This window comes from Halichoerus grypus, chromosome 5 (genome assembly GCF_964656455.1).
Source record: "Halichoerus grypus chromosome 5, mHalGry1.hap1.1, whole genome shotgun sequence".
Classification (NCBI taxonomy): Eukaryota; Metazoa; Chordata; class Mammalia; order Carnivora; family Phocidae; genus Halichoerus; species Halichoerus grypus.
In genome coordinates this window covers 71,669,931-71,696,579 of record NC_135716.1, presented here as the reverse complement: position 1 = coordinate 71,696,579, position 26,649 = coordinate 71,669,931, and the positions used below count along the sequence as shown (strand labels likewise).

The window sequence follows — 26,649 nt, the reverse complement described above, 5'->3', positions numbered from 1 at the left end:
CCTCTCCCTCAGGGCACCGGGAGCAGACACTGTAACTGAGACGAATGACATGATTTTCCAGGGTATGAGGGCAGCGCCCCAAGGATCAGCTGATATTTAAAGAACATGAATGAAAGCAGTAGACGCCTCCCAGGTGTCTACGGCTGGACGCAAGAGCTTTCGGACAGTTATTCCCTTCTAGGATTGGGAGTCTTCTTGATGGCTGATTGTGTAAACTGAAGTTGTTTGTCCACTGGGTGTGAGTCTCCCCCCCCACTCAGAGGAGAGGGGGCTAGTAAATGTCAGCCGAGGCACTGGTGGCACGTGGCTTTGGAAGACCCCGTGCCTCGTCCCTGGTGGCCTGTTAAGGACGACCCGTGTCAGTAATCAAAGCACTCAGGTGCATGGCAGTTTGCTTTTCAGATGTCAGAATGACTTCAAGTCATGGGTTTTACCTTTGTCAGAAAGTTGGGATGTAAAACAGTATGGTCTCATGAAAACTCTGTCCTGTGAATCAAAAGAGTTTTAATTTCCATTCCAGAAGAAATCACTAATTCTTAAACCCATGATGAGTTACCTAATCTCCCCCTGCTTTGATTTTCTTGCCCAATGACACTGATTCCAAATTTGAACACTTAAACAGTGTTTATTGTGGTCAGGCACGGTTCTTGGTACTTTACACGTATTACCTCATTTAATCCTCGTAAGGGCTCTGGTTACGTTCTATTATCCCCATTTTATAAATGAAGACACTGAGGCATAGAGAGGTGAAAGAGCTCATCCAGCGTTACACAGCTAACAGTAGTGAAATAAGATTTGCCCATAATCAGACTGATTCTAGAATTCCATTCTCTTAAATGATATGCTGGATGTCTCTCTCTGAAAAATTAGCATAATGGTCCCTGATTTCCTTTGTATATGGTTTGATTGTGGGAGTATACATTTACTCTTTCCCGGGAGGTATTTGAACCAATGAATATGATGACTATTTGTCTGGCACTTACATACATTTTGGGGGGCTTGCGTAAAGCACCATGCTACTAGGAAATGAGTTTCTGCAGCAGCCCAGACTCATACCTAGACACCTGGGTGCTCAGAGGTACCACATACACTTGTACAAATGAATCGTGGATGGTCCTAGGGTGCCACTCACACAGACCACCATGGTCATAACATTTCTCAGATTGTGTCATCTACAGCCTATACTGCCGTATGCCCAGCCCTTTATAAGCTGACAGCCTTCTTTAGAAAACTTCCATGGACATACAGAAAATATATTGTACCTGTGATAATAGTTCATGGTCTATAAGCTCACCTTAGTGTATCAAAGCTACCTTTGAATGAAGTGAAAAAAATAAATATCTTACATAGCAAACCTCTATATGCTAAAATGCCCATATGAAAGCAGCGGCTACCAGGTAAGTAAAGAGGCTGGTAGGATGGCAACAGAAGAATCAAAATCAGTCCCTGTACTAATTTCTCATTTGGATGGACATTAGTTGGCCAGCCTGTGGGCATTAGAATTACAAACTAATCAGCTTAGTAATTTTGCAAATTACAGACCTCACCCAACAGAGTCACAAAATAAAAGCCAATTTGAAATATTTCAGCTGTCACTTAGCTTCAAGCCAACACAACTCACTCACACATCAGATTGTAGAGATTCATGGCTGTTCTTGAACGAAGTCCCAGTTCAGGTTAAAATCAAGTAGCACTTGGAAATCCTCATGAGACAAGGGCAAAATACTGTGTGGATGAATTGAAACAAAGCCCTCAAACTGTGGTATCCGTTAAGTATGTTGAGTAGTACAGAGGTTACAGAACACTTACGCTATTTAGTTTTAGGAAATCATGAGTTAACTGGGTAAAATAAAGCCCTCTTTTTAAGCAGCTTTAATTAGTTAGAAGTTGAAGCTTAATAGTCTGTTAAAAAGTTATTTTAAAAATTAGTGAAGTGAAACAATTGTAATCTGACAGTAAATCAATGTGGTGTACGTCTGGGTAATTAGAATAGTTATAACCATGTTTATTACAAAGGGGAGGCGTAGCCCTGAGTCTGCCATGTTGTGTGGTTCAGAGCACATTGGAATTGCATTCTCTAGCCGCTCAAAGCAGTTCTGGATACATCAGCGGTAATCAGGGCTGCACAGCGGTAATCCCCTCTCTGACAGCATGATCACACTCTCCGTTGCTGCTCTGTAGCCCTTCCGTGAGAAACTTGACTAGTTGAGGTGCGTGATAAGCTCTGTGAGGGCAGGAAGTTTCGTGTGTTGACTGCTCTATCCCCAGAGCCTGGAGCAGTGCCTGACACCCAGTGGGTGCTCTAATAATAGTCATCAAATCAATGAATTGAACTGTCTCCTGATCTAGGACTTCTGCATTCTCCGAAATTATTTGTATGTTTTGTGGCAGTTGTGAAGAGTGCCCACTTCATAGATAGAGAAACTGAGGCACAGAGAGGTTGTCGGAGCCCAGGCATTAACTTTCAGATGTTTAGTGAAGCCTTGTACTTGCATGCATCATGTTCTTTCTGTTACACCGTGTATACCAAGAATCTTCATTAAGCACATAGTCACCCATTAGCAAACCCAAGATAATCAGAATGTCTCAGTGCCACTTACATAATTTCTTCCTTGCCCTTTCAACCTTAGGAACCCACTTAGAGCAGAGATTTGAAGGAGGAAATCCGTGTGCACTTCTTACCGTAGATGAACACATGAGCTTGTTCCCATGTCTTAATCTTCAACTTGTATCGCCTACACTAATTCATTTTTGTGAGAACATGACATGTCAAGTCCGGCAACCACTGGTTGTGTGGCTCAAACAACTACATCTCCAGTCTTACACTAGACTGCACCATTCTGCCAAATGATGGCTGAGGGGTCACGATTTATTGTAGTGATCACGATCCAATTGAATATGCAATGCTTGGGGGCTTGACAAATGCTGGAGGGAATTTGCTTTATGGTACATAGGGTCTTCAGGTCTATGGCTTGAACTGAGGAGCCTGTTACGTATCTGTGACGGATTTTGAGAGCGGATGTTGTTGGACAACCGTGATGTTCACACTTTCAAAGCCGAAGAGAGTCGGGAAGAGTTACAAAGAGAAAATATCGGTGATGGTAGGGAGCATTTTCAAAACAATACTGAAATGGTATTCCGGGAGTGAACCTAAGTGGGTGGGAAATGGAAACTCAGTAGATTTCTTTCCTTTGAAAACAGTAAAGACTATACAAGAATGAGATACCCTTCATCTTTTGAAAGCAGTGACATGAGCATTCTGAAGGATTTCAGATGGTTAGGTAATTCCCATTCCTTATTCCAGCAGTCCTGGCCTGTCCAGGGAAAAAGTAAACATTAGTTACCTGAGCTTTGGCATCATGGTTTGTGTTTGGTAGGATGCTTGTCGTGAGGTTTAAGGGCTAGGGTGTATATTCCTAAACTGTGGCTGTATCTGGGATGTACTGGGAGCCGGCATGTTTGTTTCCTCTTCCTATGTCCTCAGCATTGTCCCTGGAGGTCACTGGGCCTGGGCTGGGGTTCTAGTCCTTGAGGTGCAGCAGCTTGACCAGGGGCACCTGAGACCTCCTGAGACTGTAATTAATTGTGTTCTCTTTTCCTTTCTCTCTCTCTTCTTTTTAAACTGATGTTGATCAAGCAATGATTCTTTGTACATCTTTGAAGAGGTAATTTCCTGTCAAACAGTAATAGAGGAATTCTGTCTTTGTACAGTTTATACTTGTTTTGGTAAATGACTGCTCTCTTGTAATACTTGAGAGGCTATTTCATGGGCATAACGAATATTGAGATTTTAGTGTTTTTAAAAATAGCTTCTTCATGTAGGAGGTTAGTGTGCTTGGTCACCAATTTGAGAATTTGGGGAAAAAAATGTTCATGTCAAAGTAGGACTTAATTTAAACTTTAGCTTCTTTCTTAACTCTCTTTCAGCTTCTCCAGAACAGTTATTAGCATAAAAGCTTAATGGATTCACACTCTCTGGGTTATATATGTGCTGCTGAAATTCAGTATTTGGTTCTGAATACTTGCTTAATAATCCCTAAACCCAGCCTGAAACGCTAGTGTGCTTAAGCATAGTTCGTTATTACAAAGCCAGTCATATATTGAGGATAAAAATAGAAGCATTGAATATTCCTTTGGTGTAGGTTTGGGTGGAGAATATTTTGGTGCTGCTGAATATTTTTCATTTTAAAAAGAATGTTAACATTGATCTCACCGTTGTTCTTACCCTGCTGAACCCTGACTCCCTCATCTCCACCGTGGAGTCAGTCCATCTCCCCTCCTTGCCTTGCACCTCACAACACGTCTTTGTGTTCTGCTGTCCTGCTTGTGCTCACCCTGGACCTTCTTTTCCCTTCTACCTTCCCTGGGCACTGCCTTTTTTTGGTACTTTCTGGAGGTTCTCCATCCTGATTTACAAATCTGGGACACTTTCATTCCTTTTTCCCCTGACCTCAGGACCTGTGACTTGCTGCTCTGTTTTCTGTTGTCTTGCTAGGTCAGAGGCTCTCCTCTCCTCCACTTTTGTCCTCTTTGTCCATCCACTTCCTGTGACTGAAATGTGCACTCGCACCAGGGCTCTGGCTCAGCCATTCAGTCGTTTTGCACCTGGAACATCACGCCCACACCTGCTTCCAACTATTCTTCACACACTGATTATCTCAACTTTTTTTTTTTTTTTTTGGTAAAGATTTTATTTATTTATTTATTTATTTTTTGAGAGAGAGAGAGAGAGAGAGATGGGAGAGCACACACAGAGGGAGAAGCAGGCTCCCCGCTGAAGAGGGAGCCCCATGCGGTGCTTAATCCCAGGACCCCAGGATTATGACCGGAACCTAAGGCAGAAGCTTAACCGATTGAGTCACCCAGGCATCCCGATTTTCTCAACCTTTATGTCACTTGCTAGATTCACTTAATTGATAATCTACTCCAAACTCAAATGCACTAGGTCACGAATGGATCTCCAGATCTTCCTGTTAAACCAGCATCCTCTCCTAGCTTTTCTGCTAGAGTACCACTGAGCTTCTATTACTAAGGAACCATCTTTGGAAAAACTTGAGAATCACCTGGACTCCTTGGCATTCACTCATTAAGTATTTTGGTTCTTGGACTTTTCATATTGGCTCTTTTCTTTTTGTCTTTCCTGAGTTCCAAGTCAAGCGCCCATCTTCTTTCATCACCTAACATCGCTGACGCTGTCTCCAGTTGGTTACCCTGTCCCTCAGACGTTAGCTCTCCAGTCTGCCTTGTATGTTGCCTGTAGGTGCATCTTGATAAAATAGTCTTTATGTCACCTTCATTCTTAAAAACCTTTTACTAACTCCCATAGACAGGGGGTAAAAGGTACAAATAAGGTTGGGTGGGCGCTCACCTTTTGCCGTAGGTGAGCTCTGATTTACCTTTTCAGCCATTTCTGTTCTCCAACTTGGAATCCTCCTCCTCAGCTCTGTTGATCTACATGAGGTCTTGAATGTTTTTCGCAAACCCTGCCCATTTCCTCTGCTCTCACTTAGCTAAGTAATGGTAATACATGCTGTAGTCAGCAAAACTGAAGGGGCATCTCGTGCCTCCTTTAAAGACAAAACTCTCACTTGAATTTATAGCACTTATTGTTTTATGCTCTCACAGTTAGTTTTGAATTATTGGTGGGGTTTTTTTTGTTGTTTTATTTTTAACTGTGGTAAAAAAAAACACAGAACAAAATTTACCATCTTAATATCTAAGTGTACGGTTCTTGGTGGTGGTGTGTTACTGTTTTATATTATCACTTTTAAATTTTCTCTGTGTTGATTAGCTTCATCTCTACAGCTGATATATAAACTGAGGTCTTGGGTTGGGTATTGTTTGCCTCATTGCCTTCAGTTGTGCATTCATTATGTGCCTATTGTTTCCAAACACTATGTTTTGCATCCTTGACTTTGTCTAGCGCACACAGCAGATGTGAGACATCTGACAACTGAGTTTAAGACATTTCTTTTAGGAATAATTTTTAGTGGTGGAATTTGAAAACAGCTTGTGTGAAGAGTCATAGCTCATTCTTTTAAAAATAAATGCCAAGTAAGACAAGCATTAACCCGGGGGAAATTGTTCACATAAGAAAAGTTTATAATGGGGATTAAGATTTTTATTTCCTCCCAACAAGACTGGTATGGTAGATATTCGGTGTGTGTGTGTTCTTAAACTGTAATGTTCAGTATTTTGTATTATAATCAGTCTCTTCAATTACATGGTTATTGTCATTTTTCATTGCTGGGTCAAGAATGAAAGGTTTCGTGTGTTTGATTTAGGTCCCAAACTCTCATATGCTCTACTCTGTCTCTGGGAAGTCAGTTTGGTTTTAACATAACTTTCTATTTGGAGAATTTTAGAAGTTAGTGAACTAAATGGTGTTCCCTTCCCATGGATGGGCACCATTTTGTGGTACTCGGGCTATTGTTTTAGACATGTGCAAACTTGATTGTAACAGATTAAGAACTGTCACCTACTTTTTATATGTAAGCAGATGACAGTGTATAGAAGTATTTCATGAAAAGCTAGTTTTCTTTAATAAAAAAATGCAGTTGGTCACAATCCTTAAGCATACAACAAATATCAGAACTGCCCTTAATTAGGTTAGATGTTTCTGTGTAACTCTTTTTTTTTTTAAGATTTTATTTATTTATTTGAAAGAGAGAGAGACAGAGCACAACCAGGGGGAGAGGCAGAGGGAGAGGGAGAAGCTGACTCCCCACTGAGCAGGGAGCCCAACATAGGGCTTGATCCCAGGACCCCAGGATCATGACCTGAGCTGAAGGCAGACGCTTAACCATCTGAGCCACCCAGGTGCCCTTCTGTGTAACTCTTAATAGTCTTGGATGGATGGATGGATGGATGGATGGATGGACGGATGGAAATACACACTTTTTTAAAAAAAATTCTGATTTTATTTTACTCTAACATTTTTTCTTTAATTCCATTTTATTTCTTTTTTTTTTTTAAAGATTTTATTTATTTGTTTTGATAGAGAGACAGTGAGAGAGGGAATACAGCAGGGGGAGTGGGAGAGGGAGAAGCAGGCTTCCCGCCGAGCAGGGAGCCCGATGCGGGGCTCGATCCCAGGACCCCGGGATCATGACCTGAGCCGAAGGCAGACGCTTAACGTACTGAGCCACCCAGGCGCCCCCTTATTTCTTTTTTTTAATTGAAATATAGTTGACACATAATGTTACTATAGTTTACTGTGTACAGCATAGGGATTCAACAACTCTACATTATGTAACTACCATCTGTCCCATTACATTACTATTAAAATATCATTGACTGTATTCCTTATGCTGTGCCTTTATCCCTGTGACTTATTCATTCCCTAACGGGAAGCCCGTAGCTCCCACTCCCCATCACCCGTTTTGCCCATCTAGAAAATAGTATGGAGGTTCCTCAAAAATTTAAAAATAAATATACATATGATCCAGTAATTCAACTACTGAGTATTTACCCAAAGAAAACAAAAACTAATTCAGAAAGATATATGCACCCCTCTGTTGATTGCAGCATTATTTACTATAGCCAAGATATGGTAGCAACCCAGATGGCCACCTATAGATGAATGGATATAGAAGTGTACACACACACACACACACACACACAGGAATATTACTCATAATATTCCATAATAAAAAATGCCATAAAAAAGAATGAGATCTTCCCTTTTCTGCCAACATGAATGGACCTAGAGAATATTATGCTAAGTGAAATAGGTCAAAGAAAGACAAATACCATATGATTTCATTCATTTGTGGAATCTAAAAAACACAAATGAATAAACAAACAAATGAAATACACACTTTCTTAACTGATCACTCACCACCATCACACCAAACATCATGTGATTCCCAGACTATACTGCATCTTAACACATCACACATACCAGTAATACTACTGCATTGACTGCAGTTGTTTCATTTCTGTTTTGAGAGAGTGTGCATGAGAGGAGGGGCAGAGGAAGAGGGAGAAAGAATCTTAAGCAGGCTCCATGCCCAGCGTGGAACCCCAGACAAGGTTTGATCTCACAACCCTGAGATCATGACCTGAGCTGAAATCAAGAGTCAGACATTTAACCAACTGAGCCATCCAGGTGCCTCTGTTTGTATTAACTCTTAATAGACTTGCTTTTCTCTGTCCTAATAGCCCGAGGGTTACTGGAAAGCAGGGACTGACTTATTCATCTGTTTTTAGTGCCTAGCAGAGAGCCTAGCATGGAATAGAAATGAAACAAATGTCTATAAATTGAAATAACAGCAGGATTGCTTATAAAAGTAAAATGAAATGCTGAATATTTATGTTTTAACAATAAATACCTACTCTTAAGAAAAGCAATGGGCAAACATCCTCTGATATTTACTTTTTCTTACATGTGGATGGCATGTGTATCTTAGCATTCCCTGGAATTAGTCAATAAGCACTTACAAAGGATATAGTAAATAATCAGTTACTATTTTGATGAATAAAAGATGAACACTTTTCCTAGTATATATCATAGAAACCTAAATAAGGTATAATGTTGATGTTGCTCTTATGGATGTTAACATTAGTAAAATATTGCGGAAGGGCTGATTCCTATTTTAAAGTTTCTGAGAGTTACTGCTTATACGTGGTGATCTTTAGAATAGTCACTATCATTAAAGATGTGTATGTCCTGGGGCGCCTGGGTGGCTCGGTCAGTTAAGTGTCTGCCTTCTGCTCAGGTCATGATCCCAGGGTCCTGGGATTGAGTCCCACATCTGGCTCCTTGCTCAGCAGAGAGCCTGCTTCTCCCTCTCCCGCTTCCCCCTGCTTGTGCTCTCTTTCTCTGTCAAATAAATAAATATTAAAATTAAAAAAAAAAGATGTTTATGCTTGTCCTCAGATTTCGTGGTTTTATAGGAAGGATAGAGATTTCCTTCAACGCTTCTTACACTTTTCTTTCTTTTTCCCTTGTTGGTTACACATTCATGCCCATGAGGACAGTTGATAATTCTGGGAGTTGATGGGAGGAGGTACTTTTAGGATGTTATTTTTATGTGAACAGAGGCTGGCTTAGAAGAAAGCATATTAGTTTTCTGTTGCTGTGTACCAAATTTCCACAAGCAGCCATTTCTTAGTTCACAGTGGTGTTGCTCACAAGTTATGGCTCAGCTGGGTTCTCTGCTCACAGTCTCACACTCAGGGTATTGGCTGGACCATGTTCTTGGTTGAGACTTTGAGGAAAAATCAGTTTCTAAGCTCATTCAGGTTTTTGGCAGGATTGAGGTCCCCATGTATTCTCTATCAGCCAAGGGCTGCCATCAGTCAGTTCCTAGAAGTTTCTAGAAGCCACTAGTATCTCCTTGCCCTGGGCCTTCTCAAGTGCTCCAGCAGAATCTCTCATCAGATCCCCTGCACTTCCGATCTTTTTAGTTTCTCTTCTGTGACCAGCCAGAGAAAACTCTCTGCTTTTAAAGGATTCATGAGATCAGGTGAGGCCCATCCAGATAATCCCTATCTTAAGGTTAAGGCACCATATAGCATCCCTAAGCATAGGAGTAAAATCCATTATATTTACTGTCCTTGGAATTATGCAGGGTATGTACAGGGTTGGGAATTCCTGGGGGCTGTGTTAGAATTCTCCCTCCACAGAAAGTTCAGTTAAGATACTTGGGAAATGCCAAATGTACCTCCACACTTTTACTTTGAGAGGCTGAAGACTGTTTTATAGGCTTTCTCTTTCTCAACCCTACTATATTTCCATAGGAAAGAGCAGTAGTCTGTCCTTCATATAAAGAGATGTCTTTACAGTCAGTAGGGCTTACGGTTTACTGTTTGTGGTTTTCATTCATTGATCTGTATTCTTTCAGCCAGTCACTCTGGGGCCAGAGGGGGCCAGATGAGGCCTGGAGTCCAGTGTGCAGAGTCTCGCAGTTAACATGGAAACCAAACTGACCCAGGTCGAGTAAGGGCTTAATCCAGGAGAAGAACTTGACAAGTGAGGCCATGGGGAAGGCTATGAACTTGACAAGGCAGGCCAGAGGGAGCCGCCCTCAGTTCATGACCAGAGGAATGACTTGCCAGGATCACTGTTTTTGGCAGATTAGCCTGGAAACTGTATTATGGTTAGAGGAGAGAAGCCAGAAGCAGGAACCAGCCAGGAATTCAGAAGCGAATGATTATTTATCATCAGTGGCAAGGGAGATCTAGAAATTAATTACGTTCCTTGAGTTACTTTAATAGTAATGCTGCTAGTAAAATAAACAAGAGTGGAGGAAGCTTAAACAAGATAAAAGAGAAAAAAATCACACTGCTTTGTATGATCTGTGATCAACCTGAGTAGAATTTGGTTAATTTCAGCGGAGACCATGGATAAGTGTTTTTCAGACTGCATGTCAGGTAAATGATCAATTTGTTATTAACTTGCTATTGCAGTTGGGTTTATAAGTATTACTTTAAGTGCCTATACATTTTTCTTTTCATCCCACTTTGCTAACCAGAGGCATATGGGGTAGAATGGATTCCCAGTACCCTATGTGTATTTAACATGGAGTTGTGTTTCACATTTATAGCATTTGGCTTTGCCTGTTGCCCTATCCCTTGCAAAAAAAAAAAAGCAACATTCCCCTTAAATGAGATGGATAATGGATCTGTCACATTTACTACTGTAGTGATAGGTTGTTTGTTGCTTCTGAATACCATACTTCTCTGTTTAAATCACATACTCCTGGTTTTCTCAGAGTCAGTATTCAAAGGGAGTTTGGCTATTCCCTCCATTCATTTTTTGACTGAAGAATTTTTAAGATACAAACAAACCTAAAAGCCATCTCTGAGCCTGGGAACCAGACAGTGAACATAGCTGTTTTCACACAAGTATAAAAATGCTGGTTTTGCAACTATTCAATGTGGAGTTCTTGCCACATCGTTGGCTGATAAAACTATAAATAAACTCAAACTACAGAGCTTTGTACCATGAGAAGGAGAGCATTTAGCTTCATCTTTTGTGACTAAAAGTCGCAATGCAAGCACAGGACGAAGAGGACGCGGCCATTTACAGGGTAGCGGCGGAATCGGAGATGCTGATGTGCTGACAGTTTTAAAGCAAACCTACAGAGGAAATCATTTATTCATTCCATAAATATTTATTGTCTGAGCCTGTTCTTCTATAGCTGGGGCTGTAGTAGGAAACAAAACCAAACAGTGAGCTCTGCCTTTGAGAGATGGAGCAGAAATGCAGAAGATAAATATATAAAATATTTGTTATTTCAAGTGGTAAAAATTAGCATTCAGGACACTCAAGGATTGGGGGGGAGAGATGTGTGTGTTGTGGGATGAGGCAGTAGCATTTTAGAGGGTGTGCTAGGCAGGGCTCTAGGGTGACCCTGTATTGAGTGGTGGGGCCAATAGAGCATGGTGAAGGGGCTCTCGCTGCTGTGGCTTTGATTACGTTGTATAAGCCCACATCTCAGCAGACTGGGGTAGAGATTCTCCTGTGCTGGTCAGATTCTCCTGTTGGCTGTGAGGAGGTGGGCTGTGAGAAGGCCACGTGGCAGGGGACTGGGAGCTGCCTCGACTAGTGGATGAGAGTGGCCCCTGCCCACAGCTAGCAGAAACCCCGGGACCTCAGTCCTACAGCCCCAGGGACTGGATTTTGCCAACACCCACAGGAACTCAAAGGAGAACCCCAAGCTCCTAAAGGAAAGCTGCCCAGAAGACAACTTGATGGCAGCCTTGTGAGACCTGGAGCCAAAGACTTAGGTAAACCACGCCTGGGCCTTTACAGGTACTGGGAAATGTTATCTGGGTGCTGTTTTAAGTCACAGAGTTTGTGGTAATTTGTGACACAGCGACAAAGAACTGAGACAGAGAGGGGGCCATGGAAGGCCTGACTAGGAGGGGATACTTGAGTCAAGCCTGTACCTGGCAGAGTATGAGCCAGTCATATAGGTTTCTGTGGGAAAGGGCCCCCGGCAGAGGGAGCAGCATTGATGGGGTGGAGGGGGGCCCCATGCTATCAGAAGTGAGGTCAGAGAGTGTTTGGAGCCAGAGTGGAAAGGGCCATTGGGCTGTTAGGGTTTGGGCTGTTGCCCGAAGGTGATGGAAAGTCATTAGAGGGGTATGGACCGAGGGGTGACAGAGTCTGACCTTCATCTTAACAAGGTCTCCCTGGCAACAGTGCTGAGACTGCACGAGACCAGTAAGACACTTGCAGTAACTCATAGCATGGGTTTGGCATCTTGGGCCAAGGTCCAGCTGTATGGGGCTGATGAGGAAAGGTCAGGTTCAGGAAATATTTTGAAATTGAGTGTATGGGATTTAATGACATCTTGGTTGCATAGTGTGATAGAGAGAGGAGCATAAAGGGTGACTCCAGGGTTTCTGGCCAAGCCCCCTGGAAGGAAGATGCTGCCATTGATTGAGAAGAGCAAGATGGGGATAGGAGCAGGAGCGGGGTTTAGGAGCTCAGCTTTGGGCCCCTTAGGTGTGAGCTGATGATGATAGGCAAAGGGAGAACTGAATTACCGCTGGATGTACCAGTCTGGAATTCCAGAGGGAAGATGGACCGAACCTATACACGGAGAAGTAGTTAGCACATATGTGGGATCTAAGGCATGAGGACCCTAAGACAGTCAGTGTAGATAGGCAAGAAAAAGATTGAAGGCCAAAGTGTTGGTGCTCCAGCGACATATTTTCAACTGATTTATCTCTGATAAAATGTTTTTTCTATTCTTCTCCAGAACTTCAGCTCACTCTTAACATTTTTCTGTTTGCTTTCAATATATGGTATTATCTCTTGGACCCTGGTGAGTAGGGAAGTGAAGCTGGATATGAAACCCTGTTGCCACCTCGTGCTGGGAAGATTCTAGCACTACCTAGGAGCAGATCTCTTCTTCCTGAGGGCAAATAGATGTGTAAACCTAGGCCTCCTTCCAACCCCAGCTGAACAAGAGCAAGCAGAACGTTCGTATATCTTATTCTAGACCTCACCTTCGCTACCAAAGAATGGATAAGCAATCAGTGTGGCTTTTCAAGATGGGGTTTACAGAAGACCCATGGCTTGCTGGTATAGTTTGCTTTTTTTTTTTAGAGAGAGAGAAAGCCAGTGAGCACGAGTAGGAAGGAGCAGAGGGAGGAGGAAAGAGAGAATCTTAAGCAGGCTCCATGCCCAGTGTGGAGCCTGATGCAGGGCTCAATCTCATGACCTTGAGATCACCACCTGAACCGAAACCATGAGTTGGACGCTTAACAGATTGAGTCACCCAGGCGTCCCTATTTGCTATATGTCTTCAGTTAGACACAACTAAACTGATGGAAAAAAATAGGAGGGTACCCTCTGGGACTTTAGCAGATAGGGAAAGATTGAGACTCCAAAGAGCAGGGCAGTTGAGAGGAGGGGAAAGAGTAGTCTCTGGACCCCTGTGTAATCTGCGTTTACCGAGAGCCCCAGGGCTGGTGTATGTAGCTCAAGCCTCTTTGGAGTTGCTGGGAGTGGGGAGAGCCACGCATCTCACAAGCAAAAGACCTCTACCTGTGGATACATCTGCTTTTATATAAATAATCCTTATTTCCCTTCCCTTATTTTATGAAGTTTATAAATTTCATACATTTCTTTTTCTTTAGGTACATATTTATTTATGTAAATTTCTTTTTCAGGCTAGTTACATACTTATTCCTAAATCTTCCTAATTAACAATTACCCTGTGGCACTTTCTCTTCTTTTCTTCCTTTCTCCATTTTCCATCATATTATCGGATGGGCTATTTAGTATCGAATTGCTACATTGTCAAAGTAGTACCTTTTTAATAAAGAGTCACACAGGTGGTGATATAAAATCTTTGGGAACTGAGATAGTTTTTCATGCCCTCTCTTGCTTCAGAAAGGGCTCGAGCGGCAAACTTTGCGAGTTTGGGTTTCAACTGGTTGACCTTCTGGAATGAGGACACCGTGCTGGCCTCTGTCACCCGGGACAGTGAGCAGTGGGGTCAGAGAGCAGCCATGTTTGAATGTACACACCCTGATTTATGGGGTTAGAAGTCCAGCGTACCTGTCCTTTCTACCCGCTCTGAGCACTTGCTCAGACCTGACTTCACAGCTCAGGATCTTTGTTCTTCACCTCTGACTTCATTGGCAACCCCCTTCTCCCACCCCTGTGCGGCATCTTTTTTTTATTTTATTTTTCATTTCCGGTTATATTCCCTTTTGGCATTTAAATAGTTAACCATTCCTGATCTAAAGATTACATCTTAATTAATTTTCTTTAAACCTGTGGACACAAATTCTTTTGTGTCATTTGAGAAGAATACATCATGATGCTTTTCCCTACTCCCTTAGTGTTTTGTGTGCTTTCAAAGCACGGCATTTTCAGTGCCCTTTTCAAGTTGAGTGAATCAATTGTGCTCTTAAGTAACAGTGGTGACTTTTAGTTACTTATTTATTTTTTAAGGTGCTTTGGGCCTGTGGAGATCCAATCCTGGTCAAATGAAGCCTTCCCTTGTAAGAACACTTTCTCTAGCCATCTTGAGTCACACATAGGACATGCTCTGTTTCCAGCTGTGATCAGCATTAACACCTGCTAATGTGTTGTGTGCAAGAAAGGATAAACACCCTCAAGTCTTCTGCTTCTTGATAAAAATTAGCAACTTCCAGAAACTCGAGAAACACTTGCCACATCTAACATTATACACTTGGTACAAGGGATTGCTTATTTATAGATCTGTTTTGCTCTGAAGCAGCAGTTTCCAGTATAAAAGACCAGATTCCACGCTGCTTTTAGTCCAGTCTAGGTCAGAGGTTGACAAATGATGGCCCATGGACCACATCCAGCCCACTGTCAGGTTTTGTAAATAAAGTTTTACTGGAACACAGCCACGATCATCCGTTTATGTGTTGACTGCAGCTGTTGCATGCTATAGGCGCGGAGTTGAGAAGTCATGACAAAGACTGTGTGACTTGCAGAGCCTAAAATACTATCTGACCCTTTACAAAAAAGTTTGCCGACGGTGGTCTAAAATATCTAACGTTTTTTAAACTACAAATTTTCAGCCCTTACATAATTTTGGAATCCTTGTTATCTCCAGCTTTTTAAAGTTGTCAGGAAGAGGGGCGCCTGGGTGGCTCAGTCGGTTAAGCCTCTGCCTCCGGCTCAGGTCATGGTCCCAGGGTCCTGGGATCAAGCCCCACATGGGGCCCCCTGCTCGGCGGGAAGCCTGCTTCTCCCTCTCCCACTCCCCCTGCTTGTGTTCCCTCTCTCGCTGTGTCTCTCTCTGTCAAATAAATAAATAAAATCTTTAAAAAAAAATAAAAAATAAAAAAATAAAGTTGTCAGGAAGAGTCCATTGGGAAAAGAGCCAGTGGTTGAGAATAAATAAAAATTCAATGTTGTTTGGTTTTCTACTACCACTTCCATTTCCACAGGTTATCGAAATGTATTTAACTTAAGCATAATGTGCGGAAATGTAAAATAAAAAACATTTCAGGTCACACTAAAAGAGGACATTGGCCGTTCTATGTAACCTACGTATTAGGTTGCATTTTCACAGGGCTCGATAATATTTAGAATTAAAATCTTCGTGAAGGCATAATTCACACGTCGCCCGAGGTCTCCCTTATAAGCCACCAGTTTGACATGTTTATAGCCCAAAGTGAAGGCTGAATTTGCTTTGACTGAAATCAGATGAGAGCTTAGTTTGCATAGGTTTCTGTGTGTGTGCGTCTGTGAAGATTTCGATGCTTTTCTGGTAGGTTAATTACATTTTTCTTACTAATGCCTAGTTTCTTTGAACTGCTGTTCTATTTTCCATAGGCTTTTGGTTGCGAATGTGTGTTCCAGTATGATAAGGACAGACCCCCCCCCCCCATGCCCTTTCCATCCCCATCACCGGTGTAATTGCACGGTATTGTCAGACACGCCGGATCTGAGAGAGAACGTTCTCTCCGTGGCTGTCTTGGGCTTTGAGGGCTAAGGCAGGGCACAGGGCTCAAAGTGAAGAAGTCTGTTTTCAGTGGGAACGCTCTGCCTTTCTTACCCATCCAGGCCTGGTAAATGAGGGCAGCAGAGGGATTGTGTTAAATGTGGCAAAATCTAATTACTGCTTGATTGATAGCCACATCCACACTGTAGCTGAGGGGCAGTCACGCTCGGCTGGTTACGGGCTGCCTGAAGGGCTCTGCTCTCCTGTGCTGGCCCCTGCAGTAGATGGTTGCTCTCGTTACTGAGGGCACTGGGCCGGTTTACGGGTCCTCAGCCCCCAGGAGGGAAATCGGGTCAGGGCCCCTAGCGTGCATGATGCTGGCATGGGTGAGGTCATGCTGGGCTTGCTGGACACACACACACACGCACACACACACACAGAGCACACTGAGACAGCTACACGCAGTTTTTGGCAAGGCTGCTCTTCTCCGTTTCCTGGATATTGGGAAATGAAACTAGTTTATGTTCCTAAGGAATCTAATTGGAGGCTCTGCCCTCCTAATTGTTATGACTTCTTAGGCTGTTGTGAATCAAGCTTGAGGATCCAAATTCTCCAAGACGACGGTTTTCAATCGAGAGATGCCCTTGGCGGACCCGTCCCACTCCTTTCCCAGTCACCTTTAGAAGCCCCTGGGAAGGCTCAGAGGCTCAGAAGCAGTAGTGTGATTTTCTGGTGGCAAAGGCGCATGGCAGGGTCCACTGCCCGTGCGCCCCTCCTTCGACCGGTCCCCGATGGCAGCCTCGAGGTTACAGACCTCTCAGTTCCTGAACTATGAAGTGGTGACGGTAGTTAGTATCTGCTTCGTAGAACTGTGGCAAGGGTGAAGTGATGAACGTGTTTCCTCACTGGGCCAGGCACAAAGTATTCAGTGAAGGTTAGCTGTTCCTGGGCCAGAACTGAATGGAAGACTCATCCCCATCTTGTGTTCTCCTGCTCGTTCCCTTCATCCTCACAGGTGGGCACACTGTAGTGCTTTGACTTCATTTGCATTGTCACTGGGGACAGGCAGTTTACCACTGATAAGTCTTGGAATTGTCTGCATGTGGCTTGGCTGTTTTTTTTTTTTTTTTTAATTTTCTACAGATGGTATACCCCCTTATTAGCTTCAGGGAGCCAGCCCCCACCTTTCCCTCTCTCCTCTCCCCTCTCACAGTTGTGCAATAGTTATCCATACAGTTGTTTTTATTTAAGAAGAAACTGAGGCATAAAGAAATTCAGTAATTTTACCTAAATCCATGTAACTCGTAAGGAATAGAATAGATATTCAAGCCCAAGACTGTCTTAAAGCCTCCTAGGACCTCGAGATGCTTAACTGTGAGTTTGTTTCTGTGACCTACAAGTCAGAAAAAAAGGCAAATGGATATAGTATGTTCCTGTAAAATACGTTTTAATTTCTTCCAGAAAACTGCTTCATTACAAACATGAGACAAATAAAAGAAAAAATGGTCAGGTAAAAGCAGAAGAGGCAACAATAACTTACAAGAGAGGTGTTTTAAATGGATGCTAACAGCGGTTAACTGTTGAAAATAAGCTTTCCCAGGACCTATAAATAGAAAAAAAATTCTCAGGTCCTGATAAGAGTAATCTAAACATAAAGGTGCAACATGACATTCAAATGAGTAAACTATAACTTACAGGAATTCATGTGGGACTGAGTCATCATTTCTTCTTTATATACGCATGGCATACTACATATAAATAAGAGGTTGGAAAGTTCAGAAGAATTTAAAATAAAAATAGTTTTTAATTAAGATGTCAAATCAGCAATAAGACCTTTAAAACTTTGTAGTGAGACTAACAGCGTTTCTTTTATACAGTATGGGATTTTTTTGAGGTAAGATTTATAGATCTTAAGTGTACAGTTTGATAAGAAGGTCTAACAAACATATACTCTCATAGAACCACCCTAATAAAAATGTAGACCATTTCCATCACCCCAGCAAATTCTCTCTTGCCATTTGGCAGTCAATTTCCCCTTTTCCACTGCAGAAGAGATCATTGTTCTGATTTCTATCCCCATAAATTAGTTTTATCTGTTTTTAAATGTATATAAATGGAATCACAGTAAATACCCTTTGTGCTGGTTCCTTTCATTCGATATGATGTCTTCCAGATTCATCCGTGTTGTTGTCTCAATGGCTGGTTCCTTTTATTGCTGAGTAGTATCCCATGGTGGGTATATAGTGCAGTTGCTTTTTCTCTGGCCTTCTTTTAATGGATATTTGGCTTGTTTCCAGTTGGGCATTTGGAATAAAATTGCTGCAAACATCACTGAACAAGTCTTTTTGTGTACGTGTGTTTTCCTGTATCTTGGATAATACCCCTGAGTGGAATTGCTGGGTCAGAGGCCAAATGTTTGATTGACTTCAGACTTTCCCATTAGCATGTGTAAAAGTTCCAGTTATTCCACATCTTTGCCGACATTTGGTATTGTCTTTTTTATTTTTAGTGATTTGAGTGGCTATGAACTATTGTCTTACTGGGTTTAAATTTGTATCTCCCTCATGACTAATGCTGAGTACCTCCTCATGTGCTTATTAACACATCTCTTGTGTATCTTCTCTTACAAAGTGTCTATCGAAGTCCTTTTCCCTTTTTAAAAGTTGGATTGTTGGTCTTTTTGTTATTGATGTGTAGCCCTTTATTTTTTCTGTCTAAAAAGTCTTTTTCAGATATATATATTAGATCTGTTTTCTCCCATTTAGTGTTTGTCCTTTTTTTGACAGCATCACTTGATGGGCAGAGGTTTTTAATTTCTTAAAGAACAGTTTGTCAGTTGTTTCTTTAACAGTGTTTTTGGTGACTCTGGGAAATTTTAACCTACTTCAAGGTTGCAGAAGTATTCTCATCTTTTTTCTAGAAGCTTTACACTTTTAGATTTTAACTTGTAGGTCTATGATCTATCTCGAGTTGATCATTTTGGTGTGAGGTAGGGGTCAACTTTTACTATTTTTCTAAATGACTCTCCAACTGTTCCATCATCATTTATTGAAAATACTTTTCATTCTCCATTGAATTGTCTGAGTTCCTTTGTCCAAAATCAGTTGTGTATTTGTGGGTATATTTCTAGACTCTTCTGGTTCGTTAATCTAGCAGTTTATTCTTATTAATGCCACAGTATTGGAATTTCATTGTCTTTATGCAATAGCTTATGGTCTTTCTCTAGGAGGAGGACCCTTTCTTATCAGTGGAAGCACAGATGACCCAGCATGCAGGTTCCTCACAGTGGGACACACTTCCACAAAATGTGAAACATCAGTAATACTTGACATGGAATTTTGCAGGTGGAATGTGTTTTGCAGTTGGATGACTTCGGTTTATTCAGATATGAAAAATTTGGTGTAATACATTCCATTTCACTGCAATTTAGGTCAGAGAATAATGCTGAAAAGAAGTATGTATGAAGGCCTGAGTGAACACAGACTACAGAACAGCACAAAACTAGTATAGCAAAAAGGAAGATAGGCTAATTGAAATTCCAATTAATTTCACACAACTGAGTCCAACCAGTGTTTGAAATGACAGTGCTTTAGTATTGCTCCTTCTTGGTTGTCAATGGAGTATTTTTTCCCTGTAAAATACATCCTTTCCAAAAGGTACATATCTTTGGGCATCTTTTGGAAGGACAGAGATTAAGTTGTTTTTCCAAAGGAAACAATAATAGAAGAAATTCTGTATGAGTTCCTTTGCCGAAAATGAGGAAATAAAGAAAAGTAGTAATTACAAATCAAAAAAAGATCTTCCTTCTCTGTGCTTCCTCCCTTGTCCTATCCTAGGTTGGGGTTTGAGGCAGGAGGCTCTGGCCCTTCTATACAGAGCCCTGATTCTCTCACCTGGAGCATCTAAAAAAGTTGGAGTATTGATTTTCATCTGTTGGACCATCCATCACTACTGATGGAGAATCAAGACCTTTAGGAATTTCTAATTACTTCATCCAAAAACCCAGGATACACTCTTTTGTGTGGATAAGCTGTGCTCATTGTAGGCAAAATGAAATTAACTAAGAACCAGCTCCTGCACCTGCAACTCACCCTCAAGATAACGAAACACCAGGTACTATCTTTTTAAAGCCAGGCATTGACTCATATCACATATACAAATTGGATATGTTCTTAAACAACATTAAAAACAAATGCAAAAATTATGCCTACCTTTTGGAGGAAGATGATTAAAACTGCAAATGCTTCTTTAGCCTATAACATGTGCCAAATACCATCAAGGTATGGGGTGGGCAGTTTCTGTTGCTGCCCTCTGGGCTCCTATAGTGCTTTTCCACTAATCTGTTAGGTACTTTATGCTATTTATTCCTATTACAGAACATTTCTGTGATGTTAATTTAAAAGCCTTCTATATAATTTAGTACGCAAACCACTTGTGTAGGCTTGACTCAGACTTTATGATAAAAAACATTCATCATGTGCTATTCCATGTAGGAAGAATTTAAACTCTCCTCTTCATTAGAAGACCTGCCTGCAGTAGAATTAAAATAGCTTCTCCCTGAATGGGAGCACTGATTTGGCAAAGATCATGAGCAGTCAATTCAAGAGGAATGTAATCAAATACTTGAAATTTAAATTAGCTTGTAACCTGACTTTGAAAATAAAGCAAAAGAGAAGCCCAAGAAAGTTTCTTTAAGGTGAATTAATGTCCTTCAAATCACTTCAGTCTCAAAGTTAATAACATACATACGAAAGAAGTAATACGCAACGAAGCTTATCTTTTCCTGTGCTCGTTCTCCCTGATACACTGACACCATGATTAGAAAACGCTCCCTGCAGAGAGAGCACCCACATCTGCAGAAATGATTTTCGGATATCACTAGAGATTTACAAACTGTCTCAGTCATGTTTGGAGGAGTAACTTTTCTCTTTATTGTGGACTTAAAGCGTAAAGTGATAACCCAAGAAAGAACCTTCAATAAGTAACATGGATTTTCTTGTTTATTTAGAAACTAGTCAAATGTTCTTATTTGCAGAGGATTCTTTCTCTTCGAATAACTTCTTTCTCATTCTTCAAGGACACATTATTTTTCCCCTTAAAATCACGAGCGGTAAGCGCTCCAGGAGAAGAACACTAGTTAAATGAAAAGGGTCCCATAATTATTGTCACTGCCTTTAACAGGATTCCATGAGAAAAATTGTTTCTTGGCTGTTAAAGAAACCATGGAAAAGAATGTCTACATATGAAAATAGGAACAGGAGAAATATAGGAAATCCAGATACAGAAACTAGTCACCAGGTATGAAAAACTTAACATTCAAGAAAGAAACTGGGAGGGGGGAGTGATTATTTTCAGTAGGAAAAAAAAAAAAGTCTTGGTTTTCAGGTAATTACACATTTAATGGTATAGATGGAGCAGAGCTTAGGTTGCTTCAAGGCAAATTTCTGTTAAACAATTCCCACTTGCACATTAATTTCTATTGTGGCACTTAAAAAAATTGATCCCTGGATATAATAAAATTGCCTTTAAGATATACACAGGTAAATGGAAATATCTGTCTGACAAAACCATCGAACCATTATCTATTAATGATTCTGAGCGAGGGCTCACAAGATTTTTTAAAGGTGATTGTTTTGCGTCACCTTATTTTAAACTCGATTCCGACTGTAGTAGTAACAATCCATAAAGCTTCAGAAACCTGCCAAGGTCATAGTCAATCTTTTTTTGTTTGTTTGTTTGTTTTTTGGTATTTTTAATGACTGAAACCAAACAAATCTAAAACCGCAGCTTCTGGAAGAACCACTTGTTCTTGCCGGTCTTGTACCTCTCCTTGAACTTGAGCTTGGCCTCTCGTCGGGCCTTTCGCTGAAGAGCAGGGTCTCTGAAGACATCCTTGTTGACAACAGTCTTGTCCAAGGGGATATCCACAGAGTACCTTGTGGGCATGAGGTGATTGTAATTATAAACTTTCACAAAAGACTTGATCTTTGACCTCTTGGCGATTTTCTTCTTGCCCATGGCAGCTGTCACTTTGCGGGAATAGCAGTTGATTCCAGCCACCAGAGCATGGCTGTAGGGATGGTCTGAGGTGCCATCATCAATGTTCTTCATGATGACTGCTTTGTGTCCGGAGTAGCGTTTCATGAACTTGCCCATCTCGACACCAGCCACTCGAGCCTACAACAGAAAGGAAGAAAGGGCACTTCCGCTCGGTCATAGTCGATCTTGAAGCATGCTAATGTTCCTAACTTTATATCCAAAGAAATTATTTTCCATTTCCTTCATCACTTAAATTTCCTGGCTTCTTTCCAGATGTTTGAACCTGGCCATGTCTTCCAAGTGTGTAAGAATGCCTTTAGATAAAAGGAGAGAATTATCCAAATAAGTAAGTCAAGGAGTATCTGAGCTGCACTTAGCAATAAGGACTTACACTTTGCCAGCAGAAGCTGGCCCTAATGTCTAATCAGCAAATTGACAATCCAGGCTGAACTCTAGATTCCCACTCTAATGGTTTGACTTATGGCCGGGAATGATTAGCTCATCAAAATCGTGTTTGCTGAGGCTGCCACTTACTAGCTGGTTACTTACATGCTGGCTAGCAAGGCGAAGTTGCATCATGAAGACTGGCTGTAGGCTAGGTCTGTTGACCAGGACATAGGGCAGTAAGAATCTCCAAGCCTGAGACATTAGAGGGGCTAGACTCACTAAAAACTTGCTACCCACAGGTTTTTCTTTTCCTTGGGTTGGAGTAGGAAAACCCACAAAGTTTTAATAAGCAATTTATGTTCAATGTTAGTAATAGCAGAGTAGAAAAATTTAAAAATTCAGACAAGTCAACCATGCAGAGATAAAAACTATTCACGTTGTGGGATTTGCTCCTAGACTTTTTCTCTGTATATATTCAGACATATATGTATACATACACAAAGAGGTAATTTTAACAAAATGGAATCATAATATATGTTGATTTATGACTCTCACTTAATATTTAGCTTACATTCTCATTTAATAAATTTATATAAATTTAATAAATATTCTAAAATATCACTTTTTAATAACTATAATGTTCCAATAATTTTATTTATACACCATAAGTTATGTAACCAATTGGCTGTTGTTGAATGTGATTTCCTTTCTTCCTTTTTTTGCTCTATAAGGGATACAGTGATGTGACAAATACCATGACTATATATTTTTTGCATATAGCCTCAATTATTTCTAATTTATTTTATGCACATGATCCTTAGAATGATTTTCCCATAGTGAATGGCCATGGGTAAAGGTATACACATTTGTAAAATTTTCAAGATGTTTTTTCCCATGTTGCCCCAGAAAAAAAAAAATCCATGCTTATTTAAGTTCCAGAATTTCTAGATGTTATTAACAAGCTCTTAACAGTATAACATTTCCCATCTAGGTTGTGCTCAGGGCATGATAATTATATATTTATATTATATACTTATTTTTCTAAGAGAGGGTCTTTTTCAAATACCATTAATATAATTTGGCCTGGATGTTTAATTTTGCAATCAGCGAAGTGTGAGGAAGTTTAGATAATGTTTACAAAATGCTAGATACTCTCTACATGCTTTCTGTATGTATTAACTCATTTAATCCACATGATACCATCACCCTCATGTTATAGATGAGAAAATTCAAGCATGAAGAAGTAAGTAATTTACCCAAGGTTGCCAGCTGGAAAGTAGCTAGATTGGGTTAAAATATAATGGGATGATGTTGTTCTAGCAACATAATTTCTCCCGAAGAGAGGAGGATATGACTTCCAAAGTTTTGATATGACCCCTTTGAAGACACCTATCCTTTGGCTCCTACTAACTTGAAAAGTTTCAGAAAGACCTTAGATGAATTTCATAACAAATTCTGTTTTGTAGTTACATATTTGTTTGGATGAAAGTAATCGTTCAAAGTTAGTACTGTTAAAACATAATTATGAGCATTCATACCATGCATAGCTGAAGTTCTTCCATGAAGCTTTTGCTTAAAATAGCAGCATGCATTACTCATGCAAGATGATATGCCTTGATTTTGGACAATAATTGTAGAGATACACTCAAGCACTGGTGCTGATGCTATACAGAACTATTTATAATTATAGGAAATGTCATTTAACTGAAATCTGAAATGTTTAGGCATTCCACTTTAGGAGACAAAGCTACAATTTAGGATGTTAGTCCATTTATTGGAATTTAAAGGTTTGTAGGAATTATCCATGGCCAGTAGAAAAAAAGTCCAATCCTGAGCCCTTTTGGTAGAACAGAGATTATTGATAAGGTAAACGCTTTCACATCCTAGAAGATGCCTATCAATGTCCATAAAACATGGTATGATTTGAGAACAGAAGGAAGGGAATAAGCTCAGGACTATTAATGCAAGCTAATTCATAGCTTATTATATTATTTTATATAAGATTATTTATATATATTACATTTATGTTATATGTGCTATATTTGTATTATTTATCATTATATATATAATATATGGCATATATAAGATTAATTATTACACCCACGGGGTAACTAATATTTTGAGTATAAGAACAAACGTGGGTTTTAGTGAGAAACAGAGCAAAATAGGAGTAGATTGAGTCTGGAGTCCCTGAGCAAGTCCTAGTTTGTGGCTCCCCTTTCTGAATTCTGTAACCCCTTCCAGGGAGCAAAACTCCCAGGAGCTTACTGTCTCCCTCACCTGTAAATTCTCCCAAGGGAGAGGCTATATTCTCAACCCATGATCACATAATAGGGGCTCAATATATATTTCTGGAACTAATGAAGCAATGTCACCATAGTATTTTAGATTCTCAAATAACCCTCTCTTCTGTCTTAAACTTCCATTTCTTAAAAGCTGCCAGTCAGAATGCCAAGGATTAATCTTATTGGCTAAGGTATAAACCACTGATGTCTTAATACACACAATGGTTTTGTTGTTGTTAAAGGAAGTTTCTTAGTGATGTTAATTTTTAATTGCCAGAATGCCCATTCATTCCAGGCTCTCTGCTGCCCGGTGCCATTTGGACGTATGGGTTCTGATACTAACATGTCCTTAGCCATGTATGAAATGTCCTTGTGCATTCTACCTCATCGGCTGAATAAACCCATGTTTGACTTGTAGATGTATGTAAATATAAATGAAGGAAAGGTAGGAGGTTTGATTTCTGAAGAATATCCAAGTTCTTTTATTATGCAATGCTTGAAGTTGTGTGCAATGAGAGACTTTTAAAATTCCCTGTCATTGACTATTTCACTTTATAAATAGGAAACAATCATTTGGGTAAAACTGGGCTGCTCTAGAAAACAGGTGAATCAAAGAGATGGTTTCCTAAGAATATTGTGTTTGTGAGTTAGGACCCTAAGATGCAAAATAAAACCATCTTAATGAAGAATTTTCTTAATCTGATGTTCATTAGGCATGTAAGTGTGCTTTTTGCATCAAAATTTCAAAACTTTAGTTTCTCAGTTTTGGGGGGAAAAGTCCCTTTTGCACGACCATATCCCAGGTCTCTTCTTAACCCTGTCAACTTGCACAGAAGCACCTCTGTGGGTTCTTAATTCGAGCCGTATTATGCTGAACATTGAGGTTACCATTCTTCTAACAGGTTCGAGAGCTCACCTCCAGGGCAGGAGTCTGGTGTACTTCTGCAAAATTAGCATGAGTAGGAGTTGGAGTCCAGTTTTCTGTTTTCCTGTAGGAGGGCAAGGGACTGTCTCGTTAGTGTTAGGACTTGGGGAGGTGTGGGGGCTGGGCATAGGTCTGCTAAGGTTGTAGGCACTTGGTACTTTTGCACCCTGGGGTCAGGGTGCTAAATGTTGGAGAAGGATACAGAGGGTATGGGACATAGCAGATGTAAATTTTGTCTGTATCAACTTTTTCGACGGTTAGTCCCATACCTAAGAAATTCTTTGTTCTCTTCTTCCACCAAGTGACTTCTCGCCTCTAGGCCTAAGAGGCCAGTTACATTCCTGGTTAAGTAGGCCTGACGGGGCTAATCCCAGTGCAATATTGACCTATGATTAAGCCATTTCAAAGTCCAGAGTCCTAACCTCAGTGGTCCATTGGGTGGGCCGGGGTGGCAAACTCTAAGAGAGGCTGAGAGCGTGTAAGGTCTCATAAGGTTATTATAGAGGGGTAAAGCAGGAACGTGGCCCAAGGAAAAGGGGGGGAGAGGGCCCCTGGGAAATGATCTGTCCAAGCACTGTGGTCAAGTACCATTGACTTGTACTGTCCAAACATGCACTTCAGGGGCCAGCGAAGTCCCTCCATGAGGGTGTCTGGGCTGCGCTGGATCTTTAGTTTACAGGTGGACGCCATGTGTGTGAGGGTGTCAGACATGCCTTACCATGCTCGCAACTGCTGGCCATTCAGAGCAAGCCTCCATGACAGTCTCCCCTGAGCTAGCCGCCCCTGAAATTCGTAACTCCTTAGCTGTCTCATTGTTTCCTACCCTTCTGTCTCTCTTCACCAATACTATAAAATATGAATCATTAGAAGAAAAAAAGAGAAAACGGTGATGGCATAGGCAAGGCTTTGAGAAGATGCTACAAGATGCGCAATTGGATTGTAAACGGAGGTCCACCGAGAAGCCTCACGTGATCTGCTTATGAGGCCTGGCAAGATGATCATCCACACGCAATCATCTTTCTCCGTGCGTGGCTTCCCAGGCGGCCCTGAGAACGGACTCCCACAATGGTGGCCTGCGCTGATGTACAAAGGAACCTCCGAGGCCCTATTGACGCGGTGGGGT

At 41.0% G+C, this 26,649-nt stretch overlaps 1 protein-coding gene and 1 pseudogene across 3 annotated transcripts in view; one reads left to right on the top strand and one right to left on the bottom strand.

Moving 5' to 3' along the window:
* The window catches only part of FAM110B (family with sequence similarity 110 member B), a 149,752-nt gene that overhangs the window by 50,011 nt on the left and 73,092 nt on the right, over nucleotides 1-26,649 (top strand). The window lies entirely within an intron of this gene.
* On the bottom strand, nucleotides 21,610-22,023 carry LOC118533206 (large ribosomal subunit protein eL27 pseudogene; annotated as a pseudogene).